This window comes from Bidens hawaiensis, unplaced genomic scaffold (genome assembly GCF_021521415.1).
Source record: "Bidens hawaiensis isolate Kalapana, Puna unplaced genomic scaffold, B.hawaiensis_p1.1 tig00000458_1, whole genome shotgun sequence".
Classification (NCBI taxonomy): Eukaryota; Viridiplantae; Streptophyta; class Magnoliopsida; order Asterales; family Asteraceae; genus Bidens; species Bidens hawaiensis.
The window spans coordinates 1,004,906-1,022,372 of record NW_027491030.1 but is presented as its reverse complement, the minus strand read 5'-3'; the positions used below and the strand labels follow the sequence as shown (position 1 = coordinate 1,022,372).

At 37.4% G+C, this 17,467-nt stretch overlaps 1 pseudogene; it reads right to left on the bottom strand.

Annotated features, from left to right (window-relative positions):
* Nucleotides 1–14,605: 14,605 nt before the first annotated feature.
* Nucleotides 14,606–17,080, bottom strand: LOC143625295 (F-box/FBD/LRR-repeat protein At4g26340-like; annotated as a pseudogene).
* Between the last annotated feature and the right edge of the window lie 387 nt (nucleotides 17,081–17,467).

The window sequence follows — 17,467 nt, the reverse complement described above, 5'->3', positions numbered from 1 at the left end:
GCTTGCCAATTCTTGCATCTCAGCGGGTGCAAGACGATAAGGAGATTTAGCTACGGGGGAAGCACCAGGGACAAGATCAACACGAAACTCGACTTCACGAGCGGGAGGGATACCAGGAAGATCATCAGGAAAAACTTCAGGAAAATCACGCACAACAGGGATATCGCGAAGCTTCTTTCCTTCATCGGGTTTAACCACATGGGCTAGAAATGCAATACACTTCTTCCGCATGAGTCTTTGGGCTTCGGCGCAAGACATAAGTTTAAGACCACTGGAGGGTTTTTCGCCGTAGATATGAAGATCACCATTTTCTCGAGGTATGCGAATCAATTTCTTGGCGCAAATAACTTCGGCGCGATTCTTCGAGAGCCAGTCCATTCCAATGATAACATCAAAGCTTCCAAGAGGCATAGGGATGAGGTCGATCAGAAAATCGTTTTCGTTAAGGTTAAGCGTGCAATCTTTAATTACCGAGTTTATTAAAACAGTTTCACCGTTAGCCAATTCAACTGAAAAATCTTCTTTTAAATCGCTGCGCGGTCGCGCAAGCTTCTGCTCAAACGCGCGAGAAATAAAACTTCGATCGGCGCCAGTATCAAAAAGCATAGATGCATAAAATCCATTAAGCAAAAATGTACCATTAACTACGTCGTTATTCGCTTGCGCTTGGTGCGCGGTTATGTTAAAAGCTCGGCCACGCGTCACTTGGTTCGAAATTTGGTTCACCGGATTCGCTTGAGTAATCTGAACTTGTAGCCTTGGGCACGCGTTCCGGAAATGACTTGGATCACCGCAGTTAAAGCACGATCTGGGTCGTGGGTTTTGGTAAGTTGGCTGTGGGTTCTGCGGATAGGCTGGTGGTGTTGGCGCAATTGGATTGGAGGGAGGGGTTCTACAGTACTCAACGGAGTGACCTACGCGGCCACATCGGTTACATTGTCGACACGGGACTTGAGGTGGGTGATGAAGTCTACAGGTTGGGCAAAAGGGTTGGTTTCCTGTGTAAGGTTTCTTAGTTGGCGGGGCAGGGAGTGCGGGGTTGGTTAAGGCATAGTTGTGGACTACAGGAGGTGCTGGGTAGGTTGACAGTGGGTTAGGCGCGTAAACTGGGGGTTGGTATGCGGGTTGCTGGACAATGGGCGGGTTGGTAAGCGCATAGGCCTTGCGCCTGCGCTTGAGGTTGTTACGGTTTGAGGGTTCTGGTTTGGTTTCTGCGGGTTCAGGGACAGTTTTGGTGGTTTTGGTCTTCTCAGTTCCCCGCAGGAACAGGGTTCCTGCTCTGACATGGTTGTCGCTAAGCACAGCGGCCAACTCGATGGCGTCAGAGAGGGTAACTGGGTTTCTGGCCCATACAGAATCTTGAATTTCCATGGGGAGACCCCCAAGGAATTTCTCGATGGCTCGGCGGGAAGGGGTAACAAGGTGAGGGACCAGTAAGCTTAGCTCGTGGAAGCGCGTCGCGTACTCGCGCGCTTCACCGCTGTACTGCTTCAAGTTCCAAAATTCTTCCTCCAGGCGCTTAACTTCGTTGGGAGGGCAGAATTCTCGCGTAAGAATTTCCTTGAATTCCTCCCATGTCATGCTAGAAGCAGCCTCTGCGCCACGCGCATGAGCTACTCCATTCCACCATGTAAGCGCTCTGGATTCCAGGACACTGGAAGCATATAGGGTTCGTCTTTCTGAGGGGCATTGGGTGTGAAGGAAAGTGTTTTCTATCTTCTCGAGCCACTGGAGCATAACGGTGGCTCCTTCGAGACCTGTGAACTTTGGAGGGTTACCCGCATTAAAGGACTTAATGTTATAACTCGAGGTGTTGGTATTGTTTTGGCTCAAAGCTTGGGCTATTGCGGCGGCCATTTCCTGGGAACGTTGCTGTCTACGCATGCGCGAGGCTTCTCTTCTCTGAAATCGGCGAGATAGCGGAGGCATTCTATAAAAGTTTTAATTTTAGTTAATATCTTGGTTTTATCGCAAAGCATAACTTTATAAAGCTTGGTTTCACGGAGTTAGATGCTATCAAAAGTTAAAGTAAAATAAATGACCCAAAATGCAGACTTAATAAAGGTAACAAATTCGAATCAGAAATCGACAATTCATGTATCACCATGACTTTCCGAATTCCCAATTTAAAATATACGAGTAAACGAGTATTGGAGATTGACGATTCATGTATCACCATGACTTTCCAATCTTCAATATAAAACATACAAGAAAATGAGTATTGGAGGTTGACAATTCATGTATCACCATGACTTTTCAAGTCTCCAACCTCAGAACATAATCGTAAATGGAAATTGAAAATCAACTATTCATGTATCACCATGACTTTTCGGATTTTCAATCCCAACAAACGAATATGTAAGTAAAATCAATAAAAATCGAAATTCACAAAAATCGAAATATCGCGGAATAAAATCATATACTGCGCAAGCGCGAGCATATTCATAAATAACGAGTAATTAACAATAAGCGCGCAAACATGAGATTTCTCTCATGCGCGAGAAGGGACTCTTAGGTATTCTAGGCCGTTACGTCTAACCACCTATCCTAAAGTCAACGAGCTCTGATACCAATCTGTAACACCCCGACCAAAGGCGGATTATACATCGGGGCGCCACATATTGCTTCATTACTCGCGACACTATTGGTGTCAATATTTATTAATACACATTTTATCGCGCACGCGCAGCGGGGAAAATAGAGAACATAAATCAAACATAAATCAATATATTATAAATTATAACATTCAAACAACATTAACTTGTCTTGATACATTTTAATTCTAGGTCCAAAAGTAAAAACGTCCTACGTGTCCACAAGCTCCAAAACAGCTACTGCAAACCTGAACATGTGTTAAAATAAACGTCAAACACTTGCGTGTTGGTGAGAAATCAAGTTTAATAGATAATCATAGATAATCACAGTAAATCTGCGCGCAACACGTGTATGTCTAGAGTTTAACAAGGGTGTAATCAGATTGTGATCAAGCCTAAGATAGTTCATAGATCATAGTTCAATCCATGCTCCCAATTGAGCATAAAAACGAGAAAACATCTGTGCAAGTGTAAACAAAGAAAACCGTAAACGATAGGTCTCCCGTGTTCAACTAATGGTACCAACGGAACTGCGGAATAGGCCGAACAAAGCGGTTAATGATACACACATACAAATAAACAGCCAAGTAAACGTCCTCAACACATGGGATACTGCGCGACTAAAGTTCATAAACAGTTTAAGACTAAGTTTGTATGAACACATGAACATCCCAAAACATTTAAAAGCAAAAAGGGATTAGGTACGAGATTACTCACTTGATAAACGATGCGGTGCAAGATATGCAAGAATCAACTCTTAAACTAGCAAAGTTAACCTATAATTAAAGATTATTGTTTTAACGATTGGTTTTAAGTCTTGATTATAAGTTAGCATAATTAATAAGTAAACTATTATATATAATATATATTACCGGAAAAGCAGGAAGAACAAGGAGGAAGACGGAGGCAGAGAGGAAGACGGCAGAGAGAGCAAGGAGCAAGAGAACAGGAGAGATTAAGTGTTTTGTGTGTGATGTGTTAGGAAAAATAATACTATTATTTATAGAGAAACCCTAGGGAACACAATCCTAGAAAAAGGGGAAAAGATCTCAAAAAGCAAAAGATATCAAAAAGCATAAGAATCCAAAAGCAAAAGATATCAAAAGATATGGCAGCTGCAGGGGGCAAGATAAAGCTGACAGGGAACAGTAACAGGCATGGGCGGTTCAGATAAAGGTACTGGTCAAGCATGGCAAAAGCAGATCTCAAAAGATAATGTCAGTCACTTTTTCTTCCAACCAATGGGGGTTGGTACGCATGCTGCGCCGAAAGTAACTATTCAGACATTAAATAGGTTAGGTCAACAGCACAGAAGATAAGACAACACAAAAGCAAACGGCTAGATTTAAACAGAAGATACAAGGGTTAAGCGCGGGAAGGCTGAGTGCGCGAGCGCGAAGGCTGGCACAACAATCCTTAGCGCACTGCGGGAAGAATCACATCCTTAGCGTGCTGCGTGAAGAACAAGAATTCTAAGCGCATCGCGGGAAGAACATACATTCTTAGCGCATTGCGGGAAGAACATGCATTCTTAGCGCGCTGCGAGAAGAGTTCTCTCCACGCATCGCAGGAACAAGATGTCTTCACGCAGGCTTCCATGTAAGGAGTCTGGCGCGTGGAGCTGCAGACATCCTTAGGCGAGAAGAACCAAAGGACAAGCAAAGAGGAGGGAAACAAGGCGTAAGGGTGGGACGGCGACAAGAGGGAAAAGAAGGCGAAAAGAGAGAAGGAAGAGGGACGGGACGGCGGAAAGAAAGAGAGAGAAAGAGGCGGGAAGGAAAATATATATTATTATTAAAAGTAAAATATAAGTATAAATATTAAATAATAAAAGAGAGATCGGGTCAGAGAAACGGGTACCTGGGTCGGGTCGGATCGGGGCAGATGTCACAACTACCACTATCACCATACAACACCACCACCACCCACTACCACAGTTCATACACCACCACTAGTTTATTTTAGCAATATACTAACGTTAGCATTTATTTTAGCAATCTACAGATGTGTTATTTACATATTACAAATGATCATGTATGTTTTTGCTAAAGAAATAATGTTATAAGATTTGACGAGAATGAACCTAGGATTATTGGATTGGGCTTTTAGGCTTTAAAACAGGATGAATTGGGCTTAGGTTTTGTTGACATCTAATAATCTTTTTAAACATAATATTTTACTCTAAAGCAAGTTTCTTTGTATTTTCATCTTTGTTGCATATTTTTATATCTTAGCAAAAGAAAGAATATATACATAAGAGGAATTGTTCTCAACTTTCACAATTCACCTTCAACATTGTTTTAAGCACAACATCTATCAAATAACATTGTTTATGTAAAGTACAGAACAAATGATTTAAAAAAAATGTTATTGTGATTTTATAAATATTATTTCAGTCTTGTTTGACTAATATTTAAATTTCTATGTTGAAGGACTTTTTATTTAAATTTGAGCTTTATATAAAAGTTTCTGTTTGATTTTAGCAGTCTGCAGACGTTAAAAAACAAGCAGATTTCTTTTTGCTGACTGCAGAGGTTTGGTCAACCTCTTCTGCTATAGATGCCTGCAGATATGGTCTGCAGACTGCGAACATTTTACCTCTGAAAAAACAAACAGCACCTTAATGTTTTTGGAAGCATTGAGAATTATTAAATAAACGATATCTCATTATCCTTAGTTATAGTGGGTTTAGTTCAAAGTACGTTTTAAATAAATGGAAATAGTTTTGGTTAAATAAGAAATGATATTACCTTAAATATAAAATTCTTTTAGTTAACAATAACACGTGCACTAACTTATATTGAATTTGTATTTTTTTTAACAACCAACAAAAAATCTGATTAATTTGACACGCTAGCAAAAAGCTAGACTTGCAAAACAAGCAACGCCGCCAAAACAACAAAACAAAACACAAATGAGCATAACAGAAAATGCAAACTAGAAATGGAAAACAACCCACTTTACAACATGTCGTCGTCACACCCGAAACCCGCATCAATCCACCCAAGACCACCTGAGCCTCCACGATCTATTCTTGATCCAAAGAAAGCCAAGCGTTTGACTTCACCAAACTCGAGACATGAATTTATGTCTTGTTGTAAACCAAACCATTCCTCTTCTTTCATAGGCACCATACAACAACTAAACAAATGGCATGAAACACATTCGTCTTCTCCTTTCAAAACGAGGAAAACCTATGCAACTCCACCAAATATCGAACACAAATTATAATGAAACCGGGCGTCTTACACCATTGGAAAATCAAACTCCACAATGTTTGCGTTATGCCACACGAAACAAACACATGTTCGACCGTTTCCTCAACCTCTCCACAAATCTAGCATAAAGTCGAACTAACAGGAATGCCTTTTCTTCAAGGTGTCATAAGTTGGCAGTCGACCTATTACCACCCTCCATGCCACGAACCCGACTTTCTTTGGATATAAAAGTCATTAATGTGATTTGATTAATTAAATACATATATGATAACGGTTTCTTGAGTATCTCCTTACTAACAATCACGTTATTATTCCTCAACTGATACTCACTCTCTTTCTTTACATGCATGCATGCGTGCATATATCTCTGATTTTGTAGGTTCTTTTATTTGATTATAGATACCAATATGAAAAATAGCATGTCTATACATTTAAGTACATACGATTTACATGTGTATGCGAAGTCTAATATAGTTTTTAATTTCATATGAAGATAAGTAAGGGCCTCTCTCGAAAGTTTTGGGCCACATAAAAGAATTAAACATGTAATGGGATATTGTAATGTAATATGATTATTTGATCAATTATGTTGTTATTTATTACAAGTATTCCACAATGTGGCCTTCTTGATCTTGGTTAAAATCTCTGCGCCGTGCTTATTAACTTTTCATATATTTTAACATTCATTTTGGTGTAAATAGGCCGTGTATATAGGCCTAATATGTTAACCAATTTTCTTTAACCTTCCATAAAATAAACTACTAAATATCACACCACACCCCACCCGAAATTATTAACCTAGTTTTGCATTTGTTAATGCAATAACTTTAAGTTGTCACCGCCGCCGTGTAGGCCCAATATGTTAACCAATTTTCTTTGATGGACCATAACAAAAACTATTAAATATCACACAACACTCCACCCGAAATCATTAACCTAAATTTGCATTTGTTAATTCAATAACTTTAAGCCGCCGCCGCCGTCTACAACCCTAAATGGTAATGATTCATTGATAGTGTTAGAGGAAAAAAAACATCATCGCAGAGTAAGCATTCTTTAGTTCTTGTTTCGTTACATGTATTTTTTCTTTTTCTATCTTGTATGAGACTATTATTGTTAGAGAAATATGTTTTGATTTTATTTTAAACTTTTGATTCTTTCACGAATATTGCAGCCTTACTTGTTATCAGTTTCATAATGCAGGTCAGTGAAGAACACATAACACCACATAACATGTTGATCGTTCATAGAAGGCAATTTAATGCATACGGTAATATTAATCTTTACAAATAATATATGTGATTTTATTTCACCTCTATTAGTGTATATGTGGGTTTTATTGGGTTTTAGGGGGGCATATATTTATAGCCTTTGCGATCCTTTTAATTGTGTATAGAGTGAAAAAAACTCGAACTCAGAACCGGATCCGACCGAAAAATACCTAAAAAAACAATAAAAAAAACCCAAAAATAGATTTTTTCAATACCCGAAATAGGGAATTAAAATATCTGGTTTTAAAATACACAGTTCTATACCCGAACCTGGTGCATAGGATATAATTTTTAGAGATAATACCCGGACCCGGACCCGACCATGGTATTACCAATACCCTATTTTCCAATATAAGGTCATACCCGAACCCAATTTCATACCCGAAACCGGGTATTAGAAAAACTCAATTTATGCACCTCTAATTGTGTATACTTTAGTATAATGTTAAGGGGTCTGTTGGGATGGGAAGGAACCGTTCGTATTTGTCTATACTTTCTATAAAATGCTACAACTTTTGTCACTTGTTAGCCACACATTAAGCCTCATCCTTTTTTTGAAATTCTTAGTTTAATATTTACTTCTAATATATTTGTAAATAATAAATCATAATTTAATTGTGTATTGTAATTTGTTAATGTTTATGACTGTAAGGCTAAATTAGATAGGCTAATGTAACAACATAATAGTCGGTTGCTTGTTTTGTGTATTTGCTCGTATTTGGGCCTCTTGGGCGGGCTATTGGGCCTCCATGTAATCCTAGGGAGCCTATAACTATATATATGGTTGTCGTATCAAGGCCCCTAATAACTTTAATATAGTATTTATATTTCACACACATAAAGGTGTTTCCTCTCGTTTTGCATTTCCACTTTATGATCCGAGATTTAGATATTGTTGTATATTCCGTGGTTCACAATATGGATTGATCCGATACATTATTAGATCCATAACATTCTCGGGGACTTACAGTTGGTGTCAGAGCTTTGCTGACCATTTCGTGTTCCTGAAAATACCCGGTTTGTACACCTCTACATGTTACAATTGAATTCGCCTACAATGTTACGCATAGAATTATCAAATCAATACCAATTGATAACATGGAATACAATAAAAACCTCATTATGGTTGTGAGCATGGAACACTAATCATAAATGTTGCGTTAAGTAGATGAGACAATTTTATAAACGATCATCGATATTTAACAATGCCATCTACTTCAAGTGATTTGATAGCCGCTTCAATATATCTAATTAGTTATCTGTGTTCTCTAGGTGATTTTGAAGTGGAAAAGAAAAAAGAAGGCACATTTAAACCTGAACCCGAACCGGACCCGGTTTGTACACGGTAATACCCCCGAACCCGTTCCATACCCGGAACAGGGTTTTTCCAATACCCGAAACCGGGTATTTCAAAAATCCGATGTATACATGAAAAATACCTTAAAAATACCCAAAAATACCCCTAAAAAGTGCAATATTTTTTAAAAATTCAATTTATACCCGAAAAACACCCAGAAAAAGGCCCGAAAAGACCCACAAATAGGGTTTTTTCAATACAGAAAATAGGGTATTCAAATACTCAATTTTAAAATACCCAGTAATTCATTCACGCAATTCCCTACACCTCACACGGTTCACTCTATCTAAACTTCACACAAAAGAACCTAGTTTTCGTAAATTGGATCACCAAAGCCCAATTGTTTTGCGTTAACAATAAAGGCCCATCTGTGAGTGGCTAGACCCAACTAGAGGTGCACACAAAAACCCGGAACCGGACCCGAAAAACTGGAACCGGTTTTTTAATACCCGAACCCGAACTTGACCCTACCCGTAGGGTACGGATAGGTATGCATTTTAGTACCAATACCCGTATCCGAACCGGATCCGATTTTTACCCTAAAACTGGAACTGGTTCATACCCGAACTGAGTTTTTCCAATATCCGAAACCGGGCTTTTCAAATACCCGATCTATACCCGAAATTACCTGAAAAAACCCCTAAAAAAGTGTAACCCCTTAAAAAAATCCAATATATACCCGGAAAACCCCAAATATAGGGTTTTTTGAATACCCGAAAATAGCGTATTCAAATACCCGGTTCTATACCCGACCCGAACCCGATACATAGGGTATGGTTTTTAGAGGCAATACCCGAACCCGAACCCAACCCAGGTATTGCCAATACCCAATTTTCTAGTACCTGGTCATACCCAAACCCGATTCCATACCCTAAACCGGGTATTTAAAAACCCTGATTTGTGCACCTCTAGACCCAACTATCTAAGCCCAAGGCTCTAGTTGGCCCAACAGATGCTTTTGCGTGATCCCGCCTGGCCCAAATATGCACAAGGCCCACTAAATAAGATTCCATGTTTTTTAACTGTGGGCCTTCCATAAATAAATTTTTGGATGTCGGCTTCCGAACCAAAATCCCACTTTGCGACATCTAATAAAAATTGATTTCTACATTGAACCGAGGTTAAATCTTTATTTCTAATTCTAGCTTAGATATTTGGTCAAGTTTAGAACTTTATCCATAATGTTCTACGAATTTTTGTACTGGACCGAGTTCGTTTAAACCACCTTTTTAACCTGTTTCTATGACAAGTTTTTGCGATATCTAATTCTACCATTTTATCAAGGCCAAGATCCAAACTAATCTAAGGGCTAAGATCTTTCATAAAGCTTAACCTTTAATTAAGATGTTACGTTTTTCTCCCTAAAGGACCTAGATCTGACTCGATTCTTGAATGAAGATGAACATGCTTGAACTTGTTTCACACTTGATTCTTGCATAAAAATATGATGAAAATGATCTTGGATCTTGAATTGTGATAGGATGTGTTTAAATGTGTGTGAACTATGGTGTAGGGAAATATGCGAAATGGTTTAGGGTTTAGCGAGAAATGGGGGGGGGGGTATATATACTGAAATCCCTTTATTAAATGTTTGGGATTGAGTTTAAAAAAGCTTATTGGCTTATTTGTTTTTTCAAAAAGCCATTTCGAAAAGTCAGAAATTGGGGCTTTTGAAAAACTGTTTTTTAACTCTTTCAAAAAGCTGAAATAAAAAAGATTTTTGTGATTGCCAAACATATTTTAACTTATTGCCTTTTAAAAAACACCAATAAGCCAATAAACATTTTTCAAACTCAATCGTTTTAAAAGCCCATTCAAGCTCATAATCTAACCACTAGTTTTATTATAATAAAAGTGTATTGGTTTTCATTAATTGCAACCATAATTTTTTGGTCGTTGCCGGTTTCAACTAACAAATTGGCCGATAGCGATCTCACCTTTTACCATATTTATTCCCAATGGTCCGTGCCAAACAGATTTCTAACGCCGTTAGTTACAGATAGCCAGAAAAACGTTTTTGCCGGAAACTCTCATTTACTGATTGAACTAGAATGATTAAATCAATACTACTTATGAAATATCTGATGAAATATCTGTGTTCTCTAGGCGATTATGGAGTCGAAGAACACATAATTAAACATTTTTTTCGCCTGTAGATACGCCTCCTACTATGCCATCTAGTTCAATCAAGTGACTTGATACGAATCCAGTGTCTAAAGGAAATTGTTATGTTATGCAATTTGAAATTTAGAAAGTTTTAAGTTTTAACCACTAATCAACAATTACATACCTGGCTAAGTGGCTTTTAATAATCCTGTGTGTTTCGGTAATAATTATACATCAAAGTTGATGGACCCAAACGAGGCCCAATTTCAATTGAAGAGGCCATAGAAATATCCACTATGACTATATATCCGGAATTTTGGTCAAAAAGTCAAAACCAACGCTTAAAGACCTGAAATCAAATTTCTTCATCAACTTCACTTCAGCTTTGGCTGCTCTCGTCATTTTCTTGTTCATCTAATCATCCAAAATGAAGAACCAAAAGCGTCAATCTGCTCTTAAAAAGGTGATCTAATTTATTTTCAGACTAAATTTTGTAAATTTGATGGATTTAGTTTTGTTGTGTGACTGTGTCTGTTGATGTTACATTGGATTCATTTAAAATTTTAAGGTTTATGTCAAACTCAGATACCGATCTTCCAAAAAAATGGACAATTTACGATCTAGGTTTGCGTCTACTGAAATTTGTTCGCCGATGCAATTTCTTTAGTTTTGATAATTATATGTTCAATCTTTAGGGTTATCTTTACATCTATTTGTGATTATTTGTTTACCCTTTCAATTGTTACATCTTTTTATGGTTATTTTTATGATTATCTTTTTCTGATGACTAATTGCATTTTGTGAATTAGGGGCGTCATGGAGAATCGAAATCAAAGACTTCCATCACCAACCTGCCATACGAAATTCTTCTTATGATACTGTCACTTTTGTCCGTAAAAGACGCTGTGGCCACGAGCTGTGCTTGCAAACACTGGAGGTTCTTGTGGTGTCAATTAACCGACTTGAACTTTTTTTCTAATGTGAATTTCTATCCTAGGCATGCTAAGCAAATCGAGCAAGTGAACAGTGTCATCCGACGTCATACCCATCCCGTGATTCATAGATTCCGGATTAATTTTCGTACTAGTTTTTTCACTCCGGAAATTATTGATGAATGGCTCCAGTTTGCAGTAAACAAACTTGATTCGATATCTATCGACGGCTCCAGATTCTTGACTCATATTCGTGTTGGTGGACGACAACTTAACTTAAAACATTTTAAGATATCGTTCTGTTATGATCTTGAATCCCTTTATTTATCTGATTTTGACCTTGAATCATTCGTCTACAACGGTCACCAAATGGACTTACGTCTTGCTAATCTTCCGACACTTAAAGAAGCTAATATAAGTGGACGGTTCAGGTTGGAAGATGTGTTCAGCAAGATATCTTCTTTTTCGACCCTGCAGGATGTTACTTTCACTATAGGCCGTCCAAAGGTATGTTGTAGTTCAATCCTAGTTGTGTGTATATAGTCAAACACTAATGGATATTGTTTTCTTCTTTTGCAGGGAACAAAGCTTCATAACATTCCTCAATTACCAAATGTCCGGGTACTGACACTGATATTCACTGCTGATAAAGATGATTCTCTACTAGACTTCGTTTCCATTGCCGAGGCATGTCCAAACTTAGAGACTTATATGGTGGAGGTACATTTGTCCATTTAATTAATAAGTATCTGTAACTGCATATGTTATAACAAATTAATAGTGTTAAAATGTAGTCAACTAAGAAGAAAAATACCATTGGTCTTAATTTGCAGTTACGTTGGTTTTTCCCGTACAAAAGCAGAAGGAATGCGAGGCGTTTTGCTACTGATCATCCCCTTCAAAACCTCAAGTTTTTCAAAATTTTGAACTATCATAGTCGAAGCAGTGATCTCGAACTTGTTTGGTATGTAATTGACCATGCAGCTGCACTCAAGGAAATAGTGATTGATACTCGCGCTCCAGTTGGGTATGTGTTCGCACCTCCAAAGGACATGGAGAAAAAAGCTCGATCTTCTGCTAAGCGCTAACTGAAAAGAATCATTCCAATGAAGCCACCAGGCGTGAAGCTGGTCATACTTTAATTCGCATTTCAATAGACCATGACTATAATTTACTTTTCAGTTTGTTAATTTACTTCGATGAACTAAATACAAATTAACGTCGCTTGATTTCTTTAATTTACCATCTGGATTTCTTTCAGTAGGTTAAAATTCATGTTATGGTAAGACGTATGCTTGAAAAGGCACTATAGTTTTTAAACGTATACGAATCAAAATAGGATTATTATATTTTGGTACTGAATGCAAAATTTTAAAGCTTAATTAGCTGGATATCTTTACTTTTGGTTTTTGGCTCTTGATGGTGGTATTGTGCACATTTTACTTACCAATGAATAAATGTACTATGACAATTAAGTAACAATCCGACAATAATGTGTACCACGGCAAATTTTTTTAGAACGAAATCCGACGGCGACATAATGGTTTCCGTCTTCATCAAATTCGTACTCTTCCTCTTCCAAGCACTTCACTTTTTGCCTCCTAACCGTAATTCATTCGAACCAGTAACCCCTTTTTTCTCTCTGCGATCAGTTTGCATCAATTCTCCAACAATACGTTACAGAAAACTATTCGAACATAAAAAATAGTAAGATAATGGAACACCTTTGGGCCGTGGATGAATTCTGGAGTTTATCAGAAGCAACACGGAGTGTGATTTATGGGTTACTGTTTTTGTGTTCACGAAGGAAGATGAAGGTGAATGATTGCTCACACGATTTTTAATGTTGTGTTATTTTTTAGTTTAAGCAATGAGTTGAAGCTTCTTCATTGGCAAGGTTCATGGAAGTGGCAGCTAATTTGTAAAATATACTACATTCCATTTCTGTATAGAATTGAATTTTGTTGTAGGTTATAAGCTTTCCTTTTTTATGTTGAAATTGTTATTTGTTCAGGTAAAACTAGCTTGAGAAACAATAACTCCTTTTCCAACATGTTATTTGCTTTTGGATTTAATTTTTTCATAAAATTCAATGCTATATTCGTATTTTAGTCGTAAGTGTCTCATATTTATCAAGGTTGAGCACATTTTTTTGTAACTTGTTGAACTGAGATTTTAGCAGCCTTGAAACATATGACTTCGAAGAATTATCAATTAGATTCAACTTCGAAGAATTATCTTGTTGAACACGAGAGAGCTTGTTTGAAGAATCAACACGTGTTTATCCCCTTCGCCTTTGACACTTTTGGTTTCTCAGCTCCGGATGCCGTGGACCTTTTGAATAGGGTTCACAAAGTTGTGTATAGTAACGTATCAGCCCATACGAATCGAAACTTTGTTTTTAGTCGGATTAGGTTTGCTATCCAAAAGGAGGTTGCGGCGCAGCTTGTTGCCCGCTTACCTGCCACTTCATTGTAAATCGTTTGGATGTTTCTATTAGTACTAGGTCTTGATTCTTATATAAAAAAAAGTTCAAGTTTAAATGAGATATCATCCTATAGACTTACGTTAAAACGTGTTATTTTTGAAATAGGTAATAATACGAGTTCGCCTATGTAGGTCCTTGAAATGGATCTAGAAACGTGTTGTTCCGATCATTCCATGCACAAGGACAAGCCTAACAATAATATTAGCCCTACAACCTAGTTTTTCATTTTGATTTGCTACGCTACCGTGATCATATGTGAATGGATAAGAGGCAATCACTATGGCTTATTTATTTCTTCATCTTCAAGGAAACAAGATTGTTTAGAGTTGATGGCATGAAACCTCACATTTATTTTTTATTGACACTTATATTATAACACAGATATTTATTTAGAAAATTTGGTATAAGTGGCTTCTGCCGAAATGTTAAATGTCTCTGAAACATGCTACATTCTGGCTATTTTCAAATTGACTCGAATCGACGGATGACACATTTTAATTTTTTATAGTGGCTTGGGCGGCAACAGTCAGTCAGTCACAATCGTTGTGTTGATAGCAACTAATAGATGGTGGTGTGTCGGTGACGACTAAGTTAGGCAGTTTTAAAAAATTGTCTTATACTAACAGATATTGAATTCTTGAAAATGAACAAGTGTTGACACTATTAAATGATTATCAGCCAAATGTGCTCAAACAACTTTGCATAATAGGTTTCAAAACAAGAGTCAGGTTGGTTGTCGACTCGAAACACATTATCATCAACCAATATAACTAAAGATAAACAGATTGCATTTTCATATAATTCTAAGCATTCAAAAGCATTAACACGCTCATACAGTAGTTCGTATATGTAAAAACGAAAAGGTAGAACTTTTAAAAGGGAAAGATTGAAGCAATCAAGCAGTAGCAACCTCTACGACAAGCCAACACTTGTACATGAGTGGTACATTACCGTATGGCCAGATCGACACCTGGAGGCAATAGCGGTGTAAGCTGGCGCGTTGCAGCAGTTCGAGCAGCTTGCCATCTCTTCAAAATATCATCTGTAATTTCCCTAAAAGGATTGCGGCAAGGATCTATGACTATTTCTTCAAGTGCAACAGCGTTGTCTATGGCATACACAGCAAGCTCAAGGTCACTGATTCGGCCACAATATCCAATAATTTCAACCACCTTCAAGTGTTTGTGACCTTCAGGAGCTACGACTCGTCTTACTTTCCTCCTCCTTTTCAGCGGTGATGACCAAAGTAGCTGCAAAAACATAAACAACAACTTTAAGGTCTAGTTATAGTGCCTTTAATTTAGATATATTATAACATAGCACAAATACTTACAGATATTGTAAAACTCTCCAACCTTGGACATGCCTGAGCTATTGCAGTGAACTCTAGTAGACAATTATCTTCTTTAGCTCCCAATTCCAACTTTAGATACTTGACATTTGGAAATTTGAGAAGGGCATTAACATCTAAACTTTTCTGAAAATAACATGAAAACATTCATCGCATTCTAATTTTTCGAAGATTATAAACAAAAATAGAAAATAATTACTCCTACTAACCTGAGGAAACCACACTGCCAAGATAAGAACCTCAAGGCAGGGGGCACAAGATGAGATCTGCCTGAATACATTATTCTCCGATCCTACACTAACTTGACCAATATCAACTTTTTTAAGCTTCGGAAGATCAGTAAGATGCAATTCTATTTCTTCACCACGATATAGGAATGATTTAAGGTGAAAATCATATAAAGAGATTGATTAGATCACAAAACAAGCCACTATTCTGATTTTTTTCAAGTTAATGTCCCGCCCACCAACATGAATATGAGGGAACATAACCGACTTAAGCATGGTTAGAGTTATAAGATTTGGAGAATTCTTCAAGATTACGTTTAGGCTTGGTTCGTTTAAGTTGACACTACCCAAGACAAGCATTTTAAGAGTAAGAGACACAGCATTTATTGATGGCAACATGAAATTATAGTTTTTAGCTGGATCACGAGCACGAGCACAATTACTTGTATCCAGTAAATCCAGTTCCAGCCTCTGAACTTTCTTCTCTATAGCAAACTGAATCCATTCATTAATACATTCAGAGTAACTGCAATCCAAACTGAAGTGAATCCGAAAAACTTGGACCATTGGGTGGTTGTGACTGCTGATGACATTATTTATCTGCTTAATGAACTTACCCGACTCGAAATCACAAATCATCTCATCGTTGGCCATCTTATTTAAAGTTTCAGTACCATCAAAGTTCAGCCGGATCATATTACGCCACAAGTGCCTCCATCTTTTGGAGAGACTGTCTGTGACCACGGCATCTTTTACAGACAAACGAGATAGTATCCTAACAAGAATATCATCTGGCATTTTGCTGATGTGATCAGTTAAACCCTTCACAAATGCACGTCATCAACAGTTAAGAGTAATTTCATACACAAGTAAAACAGTAATCCTAATGTACTGGTTGTGCAGCATTCACATAATTAAGTGAAACCTTTTAGAACAATAATATCGAAATTTCAGTGTTTAAATCACTTCACTTTATGATCAATTTTAATTCAGCTTAGGGGCGGATCTACTTTATGTTGAGGGGTACATTTGCCACCCCTAAACATTCTTGGCGAAGTACATTTTTAGTGCAAAGTTTTTGTTTTTGTTTTTGTTTTTCTTCTTTCTTTTTATGTATCGGTTATCCCTAAACAAAAAAAAAAAAAAAAAATTACTCCACGCTACCCCTCAACTTTTTTTGCAGCTGTTTCCATATGAACACTAGCTAGTATTGGCCCGTTAAATCAAGTCATCAAAATATGCTGGAAGAAACATAATTATAAACTTATGTTATTAGTTGTATTATTATATAAACTGAAAGGGTGGAATTATAATTATTAGAAATAGGCCTTCACAAGGCACAGCTTGGAAAACTATAAATACCCGCTGTACCTATCATTTGCGATCAATGAATTTCATTTGTGAGAAATCGAGTGATTTGATTATCATGCCTATTTTAAACCCTAAAATTCGAATTCAGTAATTCAACTGTAAAGATACTAGCACATTACGTAGGACGGCAGTGATGTGATGCCTGAAAGTCCAATGCCTGTACATGATCTGTCTGATGATCGAAGTATCGATGTTATCTATGATGGAATTGGTGAATATCTGAATCAACAGTCAAGCGCATCTTCTGTGGAGAGAAGACATGAAGTCGCTACCAAGAAAAATTCAGGGACAGGATATCCAATCGAAATTGGTATGCTTTAAAAAATCACATTTGTTTTTACTGTAAACAGCCGGGCCACAACAAAAACGTATGTCAATCAAGAAGTCGAAGTTCTGAATTTATGGTCAAGGGAACCGATGGAGTAGGCTGGAATGACATATGGTTTGTAGGCCTAACCCGGAAATTACACGTCTGTGGTAATAAACATTTATTCAAAAAATTTAAGTAATTTATATGGAATTGAAGCAAGACAAAAAGGCATTCTTAGAAAT